The sequence below is a fragment of the Lissotriton helveticus genome, chromosome 5_1 (assembly GCF_964261635.1).
Source record: "Lissotriton helveticus chromosome 5_1, aLisHel1.1, whole genome shotgun sequence".
NCBI classification, from domain to species: domain Eukaryota; kingdom Metazoa; phylum Chordata; class Amphibia; order Caudata; family Salamandridae; genus Lissotriton; species Lissotriton helveticus.
In genome coordinates, this window is record NC_136065.1 from 1,738,477,600 (window position 1) to 1,738,489,695 (window position 12,096).

Genomic DNA, 12,096 nt, shown 5'->3' on the forward strand with positions numbered 1-12,096 from the left:
TTTGCCTGATTAGTCAATGCAAATTTATTGTAAACTGTGATTTAAAATTAGTACTTTAAGATTGTATTCTTTATTTATTTTGAAACCAAGTCATCTACAGTCAGAGATTTATTTGTGGTAGAAATCTTAAGGGTATTCTAAAATAACGTGATCTGATATCGTTCAGCTTGACTCCCATTCATCTACCTTGTAATACTACGAACAGTTTGGTGACTTCAAATTCATATTGATCATTGTTCTAATCTCTTTAATTGGCCTAACATCGCATCCAGATATCATCCATTCCGATTGATTCATATCTGATGCCTGCTTTCCCTCAGCTGTCTTTTATGTTGGCCCTATGCTTGGGGCACACCCAGAATTCAGACTTCATATGGTTCTTTTTTTAATGCCCCGCTTACATCAGATTAGAAACGGGCTGGTTCAGACAAACTTTTAGGTAATAACACCTTGTTTTCATTAAAAACAAAATAAGCATCGGCTTTATTTTATAGCATAATAGCAAAAGGGGTGGTGTGTTTTAAAAGATAGGATGGAGGCTAATATTATGCATGTTTCTTTATTTGCTGCAACAATAATATGGATGACACTACGAGGTCCAGCAACAAAGACACGTGATGCTACATTACAACGTTGAGAGTTCCATTGGAACTAATGGCATAGCAATGGAATAGAAACAGTATTCCAGACTCAATGCCATGAACATACCAATGCTCAAATCCACAAACTAACCCAATTCTGTATACATGGAGTCTTACAGAGGAGTGTGATCTGCAAAGGCAGAGGATGAGGCATTGGATGAGGGAAGCGGAAAGAGGTTTCACCCTCTTCCCACAGCTACCGCCCTCACTGTTTTACTGTGCAGCCCAAGCCAAAAGAGGAAAGGAGAGGGGGCACTTAATAGCTCTTTGCTTTTCAACTGGCAGTCAAACTACAGGGAAAAAGCAATGCAGCACAGCTGAGGGGGTAGGAGGGCTGTGGAGGCTTCATTTGTCTGTATTTCTCGGCTCTTTATGTACATAATGTCAGTCAGTGAGAGCTACAAAAGGGAGATCTGGCAACAACTGAAGTGTCTCCCCAAAAGAGAATTGCTTTAATTTGGTCATTTAGGTCATCCACTCTTTATACTCCACTATAGTGGACTATACCAGCTATTAAAACCCCACTCCCTGCTGGTTGGCCTTTTCCTTTGGCTCAGACTAATAATACTGGAGCAGGCAGTTAAGGTTCAGTTTAGACTGTTGCTAGAGTCTCTAAGATTTTATTTATTGAGTCATCAAAGTTTTTTTTCTTTCCAGTGCGGCACAATGGAAGACAATGTTTTCAATACTTTTTTTTTCCAAAACTCTTTTTATTGTGTCAGCAGATAAGGTAATCACATACATTACAAAGTAGTGAAAGCATACAATAATCAATATATCAGTTTTCAAGCAGGTGACTACTATATAGCATTTATCAAACACGACAATAAACCATTTGGGTCTGTGAAGGACAGTCCCTAACATTCGTAACATCTGTGTCCTGTACTACATAGCCAAACACTGGTCATGCCCAAAAAGCCCCTCTATGTATGACATATCTGGTGTAAAAACGTTGCTGTCCTGTGAAATATCTCTATATGGTTTCCATTTCCGCAGGCTGCGGTGGAGGCCTGTCCAATAGGAGTCCCCTAAAATCCGCCCATCGTTTCCATATTTTAAACTGTTTCCGAGGGCATCGTGCCCTGTACACCAGTCGAGGCTTGCCCTCCAAGTGGTTAATTTAGGTGGAGCCGGATCCTTAAACGCCCTTGCTATATACCTTTTTGCTAGGGTGAACCCCAAGAACAGTAGGTGCCTTTTATAGATATTACCCCCAATTTCGTCGGTAATATGCAGAAGCACAAGCCTTGGAGAGAGAGGTATGACCCAGCCTAGTACCTCAGATAAACAAAGAGTAACCACCCTCCAAAACCTGCCCAGTGCAGCACAGCTTCAAGTTGTATATAGTAATGTACTTTTCTCGCTGCTACATCATAGGCACACAGGGAATCTATTAGCACAGCCCTCCAAAGTCAATATCTAGTAAAATAGGCACAATGTAAAAACATAATTTGGATAAGTCTAAGACGGGATACAATTGCGGCACCTCTCTAGGATTCCAGGGCCTCTCTCCAATTGTCGCTGTCTAGGGTGCCCAAGTCTGTCTGCCATTTCTCCCGAAGGGGATCTAAAGTTGTGGAAAGGTTAGTCACACTGTACGATAAATCTTTATGGTTTCATGATCACCGAAATCCCCCATAAGTTTTTTTTGCCTCAATAGGGAGGGTTAAATTCCGGAAGGAAGTCTAGATGTGTAATATATGGGGATAAGGCATGTCTCAATAGCAAGTATTTATAGAATTGTGTATGCGGCATGGCATATTCCTGTCTGAACTCCTGGAAGGATCTCAACGTGGTACCAAGCAAAACATTTCCCAGCGTGGATATACCCATGGAATCCCATTGTTTAACCCCTACTAATGAAGACACTTGTGGCATAAGGCTGCTCTGCTCATAGGAAGGAGAGAAAGAGGGAAAATGGCTAGGCTCACCCTCCAAAAGTTATGTCGACCTGAAAATCCCTAAATCTGGGGATCAAGAACCTAGCCCTTGGGTGATTGGTATTCACAACACTCACTGGAGTTGGAAAAATTAAGTTTCAGAGAGAAAACATTTTCTTTCTTGAGTCCCCTCACTCACCAGTGTTTCCCACGGTGACATGCAGCATCATTGGGGCCATCCTAGTCCTCTACGGACTGAGGCGTGCTACGACCTGCGGATTACGTAGGAGCACTGAAGTGATGGACTATGTGTAGTGCAGTCAGTGTAGTGAAGTGAAGTGGGTTTAGAAATGAGTTAAAACTACCTATCTAGTGGGCGACAATGATTTATTCTTGCTCCTAGTAGGTCTGATTAAAAACGGGATAGAACACTAGGGGTCCTAAATACAATGGGTTAGGTGTACCTCGAAAGTCGAGTCAACATGTTTCGAGCAATCCCCAAGCTCTTCGTCAGGACTACACAGGGACCAGCCCTGTGTTCGCCACTCCTAGTTGTGCTCCAGTGAGTGTTGTGAATACCAATCACCCAAGGGCTAGGTTCTTGATCCCCAGATTTAAGGATTTTCACATAAGGCTGCTCTGCCACAGGGGGGGTCTCCCCGTCAGCCGCCTCCACCATCCAATCTTACGCAGTGAGTCTGTTCACACTCCAAAACTTACCTGTGTAGCAGGTGGCAACTTCCGCAGCACTCGCGGTGCTAAGAGCAGTCTGTGTGGCAACACGTCAGCCATCTCTCTACCCGATAGGCCGGGTCATTGCCAATCCCATACCACCAGTCATTCAAGAACAAGAGGTGGGATGCTGCATGGTACGATTGAATATAAGGGGTTGCTAAACCTCCACAGTAGGTAGATTGGAAACATGTTTTAAGTGGTACTCTATCAGCCTGGTCCTGCCACAGAAAGCTTCTCAACCTGGAGTTAAACTGTCGGAACCAGGAGATTGCTATCCAAAAAGGGTGGTTCTGCAGCTGGTAGAGAAGGCGAGAGAGAGACATCATTTTGAATATTGCTGATCTACCCAGTATGGAGAGGGGCATACGCGACCAAGACTCCATCTCTGTCTGGGTGCGCATCCAGATGGGGGCAATGTTCTTTTCCCACGACACCGCTTGAGTGTCCGTGATGTAAACCCTGAGGTATCTGAGTCCGGTTGTGGCCAGTGTTACTTCTGTTGTCCAGGCGTCCATGTCTGAACTACCATGGATGGGTCAAAGAATGGATCTCTTCGCATTCATACAGAGGCCAGTATGCTGGCTGAAAATGTGGATCCATAAGGAAAAACAGGACATCATCCGCATAAAGAGCAATCTGATCTGAGAACCCCCCTGGCCATTCGAAGAACCCAAGAGGTTAGCGGTTCCATAGTTAAAGCCAACAAATACGGGGAGAGGGGGCATCCCTGCCGGGTGCTGTGGCCTATAGAGAAGGGATCAGATACCGCACTGGCTACTCTCACTGAGGCTGAAAGATCAGTATATAACAGTCTAATATAGGACATAAGTCGTGGGCCCATGTTCAAGCGCTGCAAAGGGGCAAACAGATAGGTCCAGACCAGCAAGTCAAAAGCTCTAGCTATGTCGGCCAATAGCAGAGATGCCAGGCCCTCCAGGTGATTAATTGCTGCTACCACATTGTGCACTCGTTGGATATTGTGACGGTAGCCTGATGGGGCATAAGCCTGCTTGATCTGGGTGAACCAGTTCCGACATATAAGGGAGAATACGATTGGCCAAGGCTTTGGCCAATAGTTTGGCCTCCACATTCAGCAATGAAATAGGGTGATACGAAGAGTGTTGATCTGGAGGTCGGCCAGGTTAAGGAAAAACCGTGATTTCAGCATGTTGCCAATCCGATGGGAGTCTCCCCTCTTCAAGGGCCACATGTATCACTTCCAAATAATGAGGGAGGAATTGAGATTGGAACAGTTTAAAAACTTCACACAGAAAGCCATTCAGACCCAGCAGTTTACCGGAGTGCAAGTCGACCAGGGCAGCACTTAGCTCCTCAATTGTCAGCGGGGCATTGAGATCCATCCGCGTCGCATCTCAAAGTGCCTTGGGGGGTAAATCGTCAAGATATTGATGGATTAAGGACTCCAGTAGGGCGTCTTTGGGGGCATAGAGCTCTGTATATTAGCCCGCAAAGCTAGATGCAATTTGGCCATGATTTGTGAGTGTTCGGCCGTCACTATCGAGAATACCTGGTATGCTCACCGGACAGCGAGCACGCTGGCATAAGCGGTGCAGAAGGGAAATCAATTTATCACCCCATTGATAAATTCTACTGCGGGATGCCAGGCAAGCCTGTCTGGTCTTGTCGCGCAGTGTGTCAGCAAAGGTTTGCTGCAGAAGAAGCAGTTGTTGGTGAGTCTGCCTGCCGTCCGCACCTCTACAACCCCGCTCCAATTCCAGTAGCTGGGCCTCGATCTAACGCAGCACCTTCCGGCGTTTCTTTCATTGAGCGACACACTATGCAATATCCACTCCCCTGATGGTGGGATTCATGGCCTCCCAAATAGTGATTGGAGAATCCACAGTGCCCAAGTTATTGGCAGAAAAAATCAGTAAGTACCTTACATAAGTGGGTTTTATATTGCGGGTCTTGAAGATGCCACATCACAATAATGTACCTGCTGTGAGGGTCAGACCACGCTCTAGAATGTATATATGGGATTCGACGGTGAATGAGGAATGCCACCCCTTGGGAACCTCTGGTGAACCCCACATGAAAAACTTGGATGAAACCAAAGCGAGCGAGATATTGCGCCTTGCTACCCATCAGAAGGGTCTCCTGCAATAAAAGAATGTCAGCTGAAGCGCACTTGGCCTGACTGAGGACCGCACCTCGTTTGACCTTATCCAGTGCCCCCTGTATGTTCCAACTGACTATCTGTAGCCTCCCAACAGGATCCATCACAAGGCAGGGTATCCAAGATAAGAATGGAAATTCGGCCTGTCGCAGGGCATATAGACCATAGAAATAAGCGAAAAGGACACAGCATTTTCAACAACATTAAACAAACTCAAACCCTCACCCACCCACCCCAACCAATACCTCAAAACAGCTGAAGCATCTATTGCGGTAGGTGTCACACCACTACCCCAACGGGAGCAGGGCACGGCACCATACCAGGGTTCCCCGAAAAATTGTCCCCTAACATAAAGAAAGTTCTCAGATACTGAGAAAAGAGATATGGGGGAAGACCTCACATTGGCCCGTGGAAACTGTCATCAGCTCAGCGACCATTGCAGACAGAGTTCTCCAACCTCGAGTCACGTTGGTGCCGGGTCTTGCGGGGTCTCTGCTATCCGGGAGCTGGAGACAGGCGAAGACCTCTTCTGGAGTATCACAGAAATGGGTGTGTGACTTGTAAATGACTCGTAACTGGGCTGGAAAAAGAAGTGCATACTGGATTTTAAGGTCACGCAACTGGGCCTTAGCAGCAGTGAAAAAGACTGATGGCACTGTTGTACCAGGCGTATATAATCCAGAATATGTGTTAGGATTCAAATTGAAGTTTACCAGCCTGCCTGGCCTTTGCAAGAACGGCGTCGCGGTCATGGAAGTTTAAGAGCCTGGTGATAACAGGACGCAGCCCGGCCCCCAGGGGACATTTTTGCATTTTGGTTCGATGCGCACGTTCAATAATAAAGTACTACGATAATGACGAATAAGGGATCATCTCGCTATCCATTTTGCAAGGAATTGCTCCATATTATTGCCTTCGCATCCCTCCAGAAAACCCACAAACCAAAGATTCTTTCTCCATTCTCAGCCTATAGCATCCTCCGCCCTGGTCGGCAGCACCTTCGTAATGGACTCCAGAGAGGCCACCCGCGCCTGGAGGGACACAGCGGTATCTTCCACAGATGAAATGCGAGTTTCAGCTTCTGTGATCCTATCCACTGCTTGGCGAAGATCCTGACGGATGAAAGCGACATCAGATCTCACTTCCCCGATCTTGACTTCCAAAGCCTCACGAGACTGGGTTATCGCCTCCATCAAAGCAGAATTATCCAGGCCTGCAGAACTCTTACTCAATGGCTCCGGTGCATGCACCCCAGGACCCGTATAGTGATCCAGGGTACTCTACTTCGGTAGTTTGTCCCATGTCATTTTCAATGGAAGTGGTTAGGCAATAACCCAGTGAAAGATGGGGGACACGGCACCACCAGGTAAAGTCGTCTGCTGTCACAGTGGGCTCGGCATGTAAGCGACAGGGTGTCCAAGCTGCAAGTATGTTACAAAGCAGCAGGAAGACAGGCTCAGAGGCAACCTACACAGAGGCCGCACCAGGCCTAGCCCGGTCGCTTCCGCACACAGGTGCCCCCGCGCACCCCTATTGAGTGTCACCAATCCACCCAAACGTTGCGGAATCCAAGGCACGAGTGGCCACCACCGAGCCCCAGGCAAGCAAGCACGCCGATCTACCGTGCACTTCAGCCAGGTCCCAGGGGAATAGAGTACAGCAAGATGCGGCCCGTCCCTCTCATTGTCAGTAGATATTAGAGGGCAAATCCCTGCAAGCCATAATGCGTGGGGGTAACAATTCGGAAACCATTAAGGAGCTGCAGCCAAACAGCCTGGCACTTTCCCTTCTCAATCCCTGTTTTCGTGGGGGGGCCCAATAGAAGGCGATCCACTAGGGCTATGAGTCAACTACTCCAATGCATCCCCCACCGCACCCCTGGCGATGGCTGTCTATTGTGAGAGGGGGGCCACACGGGACAGCAGAAGGCCCAATGGAAGTTGTAAGGGGAGAAATCCCCCACAGCACAGTCACAGTGTAAAGCGGGCCTCCCCAACACCCCACTCGCGCTGGATCATTATGGGGGCAGTGCTTCACTCACTGCTCCAGCGTCTGGTCACAGGACCCGGGGAGGATGTCAAAGGCCGCTGTGTCTGACCTCTCCATCTCTGGATCCAAATGTTGGCAGCCACCACGGCCCGGACGGCGTCTACGGCGATCCGTAGCTTGACTCATGGCCCAAAAGTCATATGGCACCTTACACAGGGAGCTGCCATGGCTCAAGGTAGGAAAACTCAGCGCTGGTGCCTGCCGGGCCCCACGATGTTGCGTCACCGCCGCGGGCTCGAGAACACTCGGTTCGCCCCCAAAATGGCCGCCAGCTCCAAGGAGTCGACAGGGTCCGCACCAGACCACGACTGGTCTCGCCACTTCAGGACTGTGTGGGTAGTAAGATGTGGGCAGTAAATACGCTGAAATCACAGGGGCGCCTAGGGGCACCACTTCACCCCTGCCAGTCCACAGCGGCAGCGCCCAGGTCTTAGCGTGTGGCCTCTACGATCCAGCACCGGTGCGGTTACAGTGCAGCAAAGGCATGCTGCGCAGCGCAAGTCCGAACGCTCTCCATCCAGCTTTAATCATCATCGGGTGACACACCAGCCACTTCCCGGGTAGTTCGGTATGTAAAGAGAAGGTTGGGGGTAGAATATTCGAGCTGATAATCAGGATAAATGCAGGATGTTAAGTGGGCCCAGAGAGCTCGGCTAAGGCGCGTCCACCATGTCGGACCTCTTGGCCACACCCCAATTTACAATACTTTTTAGACCCACACAAGCCATGGACCATTGGAGTAAATGTTGGTCAAATTCTCCCATATAATCTTGGAATATCTTCAAGGAATAGTTGCTACTAATTCTGGGAAAGGGTAGGAAATAATTGACATCAAATGGGGAGCTTGTCCGGAATCGAATAATGTCAGTCTCCATGTCTTAGGGCCCGATTCACAGAACTAACTTAAGACAAAATCCTAAACTTACTACTATTTTGGTATTCACAGAAGGCACTTACTCATTTCGGTATTCACAGAAGTTAGGAGTCCTAACTTTAGGAGTCCTAATGCCTTCTCTGAATACCGAAAGTCTTAAAGTTAGGATTTTTCTCGGTTTAGGAGTAGTAAAGTTAGGACTCCTAACTTTAGGACTCCTAAATGCCTTCTGCGAATACCGAAAGTCTTAAAGTTAGGATTTTTCTCAGTTTAGGAGTAGTAAATTTAGGACTCCTAACTTTAGGACTCCTAAACTGCAGCCAATATTCAGGACAATAAAACACTTCCATTATTCAAAACCTTCTCCCTCTTTACTTTCATTGCTAGATTGTCTTGCAACCATTACACTTCCCTTCATTTCTACTAGGTTGTTTTCAGACATTGCTATTAGTCGACTGACTTCATCACTGCTTCCTGCAAAGAGTAAATAGGTTTTACTTTGAAGCTGCAACAAGAACATCAGTTGCATAATATGGCCCTATTATGAGACATGTTGGCACAATATTAAACAAATTAATAAACCTATACTTGAAATAGTGTTGAATAATCACTTTTGTAGTTTTCATCCTTTGACTTGGCAGATTGATAAGATTACACCATGCAAGGATTGAAAATGCAGTGTCCTCTTTGAACATCAAAACAGCGACACAACCAGTAAATGATGCACCCAGAATGACACCTCACATTAGTTCAGTAGACACAACCAGAAGAACCAATAATTCCATTGCCCCAATCACTAATTTCCTAGTCCACACATTCATAGCTAGACGAACCACATTTCATGGCTCCTGTTTAGAACAGCTTCATCTTCACCACTATCAGTATCTGAGGAGATCACTAGTGCAGAGAAATCACACTCTGCCCCCAGTGACAATGTCTTAACATGTCTGCCTCAGAATCCAGAGTGGATAGCTCACCACAGTGTGCACATAGCGTCTCTGACAATGCCCAAACCCTCTTGCTCTGAAAAGTACCACCATTAAGATAGATATACACAAACCTTCAACCTGTACCATCCATTTCCCCAATATTGGATATGTTTTAAGTGATTGTTGTATTTACCAGGAGATACGTCACTTTTTTGATTAAATTTGGAATGGATGTTTTTGACTCATGAAGTATAGGTTGAATTGTAATTTACCTTTTTCATGTGTTTGCATTGGATTAACTTCAGTTTTGATTGTACCCTACCTAATATAATTATATATGAAAATACATTTATATTTTGATTATATGATATTCCCGTGTTTGTCCTGATTCTGTAGTTTTTGTTTCTCTACGCATTTATTGCTGAAGCTATTTAATTCACTTTATTACCAGTTCAAGATTTTATAAAACTGAACTATCTAAATATTCTGATTACAAGGCATTATAAGTTGCACTGCTTGAATAAAATCCCATGTTGGCACACTTTACCTGATACTATATATATATATACATATATATATATATACTATATATATATATACTATACTATATATATTGCCCAAGCCTCCAAGGGTTTATTGGCTCCATGCTACCATTCCACTATTCCACACAGGGCGCATTTTTCCTGTTTGCACCACAGCACACCTTCAAACAGGTGCAACGTGCTTCAACAGGTAAATTGCATAGTATTTTGTTCAATGAGCTGCACTCGGGGCAGTAGCGAATTTATGCTGCCCTTGGCGCAGCGCATTTGAGTGAAATGCAGAGCGGCTTTGAAGCAGCCTCTCCTTGTGTTACTGTGCAGGCGGCAACTTGCCTGCACTTGTAAGAGAGAGAGAGATCCCCTTGTAGGTGGGTGCAGTGGGTGACTGCACCCACCTGCATGTAGATGTCTGGGTGGTCTGTAGGACCCCCATGAACCCCTCCAGAGAGCTGCCATCTAGGGGCACACTGACAGTGTGCCACCTTTTTGTGGCGCACTCTCAGTGTGGTTCGTGACAGCTTCTTTGCCTTTGAGCTTGCATCTATAATATGGCGTGGACGCAGAGGTAAAGTGATTTCTGCATTTGCATGGAGCCACACCGCCATGCAAATTAGGGAATGCCCTCTTGAGATTGCGCTGTAGGGGCACTTTCTATAATACGGCCCCATGTTTGTTCCCTCTGCTGCTCGTACAGATGTGCAGTGGGATTGAAGAAAAGCAATTCCTTATAAAAACATGATAAGTGAAGGGGGTTAGGGAAGTAAATAGCTAGGAGCAGGAGTTCTTCAGCATACATCAAGTCACCAGTCAACAATTATTTAGCACACTTTTGTGCAAGATGCAACAATAGTGAGACTGTGAATTTAACTTGCAGCAAATAACACGACAGTATTAATTTTATGGTGGCTTGTTATTATACTGTTATGAGAACTGCTGGGGGAAATCAACTTGGTTAATGTCCCAATCTTTTAAAGGTAATGCATACTGATATATTTTGTCATGTGTAACTATTATTGGTCGGTATAGCCACCTCCTGCAGTTTTAAGTATAATATTGGCTGACATATGAATATTAGTCCCTCACTACCAGTAGACCTATAAAATACCCCACAGTAGAGGGGTACTGGCCATCCGGTGTCCCAATAATACCAGGGATCACAAGTTGAATGCCAATAGATCCTGTTGGACTTGTTTGCCATCTTTAATGTCGTTCACCATCCAATCATGCTATCAAGGCTACAAGATTTGAGTGCCACTTTTTGTCTGAACGCTCTTCTTTTATGTTGCATATACACATATTGCTTTTGCTGTGTACCACTGGGTTCTTTCTGGTTGCTGAACCATCCTCTCCCTTCCCCTTTTTGGAATCTGCTCTACTGTCCTCATGTCCTTGGACCCAAGCCCAATCCAGTTGCTTGTTTCTGAGATCTCAGTCATAAATTTGTCAGTGTATTATTCCTCATTGACCAAATGTTTACTATATTTAGGTCTTGTTGTTTTCAGCTTCAATGTCTAAAGCACATATTGTATCTGCTCACCACATCATAGAAGTTGTAAATACTGAATGTCTTTGTATCCTCCCAACTGTGTTATTGTAATTCAAAAATAAATACACATATTACACAATAGGAGTTCATTATTAGATTAACATTAAAAAGTCAAACATAGATTTCAGTAAAACAGCTGTGGTTAAAAATCCTGCAATCAAAAAAGAAACTTCCTGATCTGATGAAAGTACTGTGGGGATTCTGTGTGCGCAAAGAACTGTTCGTAGGAAAGCAGGACCTCAGTGACTTGTGGCGTACCAGAAATTCACCTCAGTACCCAGAACCCCTATCCAAATTGCATCAGTGTCTCATTCGATCTCCGTCCTAAGCCAAGCCACCAATGATTAGACAAACCAGGCAAGTGACTTAGAATACTCTCAGGAATGGTGGGAAACAAGAACACTCTTTCGTTTGTATTTCTCATATAAGTCCACAACATGGGTAATCAGAGACGTGGTAAAGTTTAAAATGTTTATTTGGACAACGTGCTCTAAGATCCAGTATCTTGGCTAACATAAGAAGGCATATGATTAGAAATAATACAATCAACATTGTTACAACTCCATAAAACACAAAGGGAGAAATCATATTATACCTTCCTCCCATTGCTCTAGACTAGGTTTTATAATTATAGAAGGTCTTTAAGTTTTCAACGGGGAACCCCATACCTCAAAGATCAGCTTAGGTGTATCACATCAAAGGATAAGCCAGCTCTCTTGTAGAAGGAAAGGTTTTTCTTCAAGTGCCTGCAAACTGCATGCAG

The 12,096-nt window shown here is 45.4% G+C and overlaps 1 protein-coding gene across 2 annotated transcripts in view; it reads left to right on the forward strand.

The window, feature by feature from the left end:
- LOC144755783 (proto-oncogene Mas-like) overlaps window positions 1–12,096 on the forward strand; it is a 285,818-nt gene that overhangs the window by 147,368 nt on the left and 126,354 nt on the right. The gene's annotated exons all lie outside the window — the stretch shown is intronic.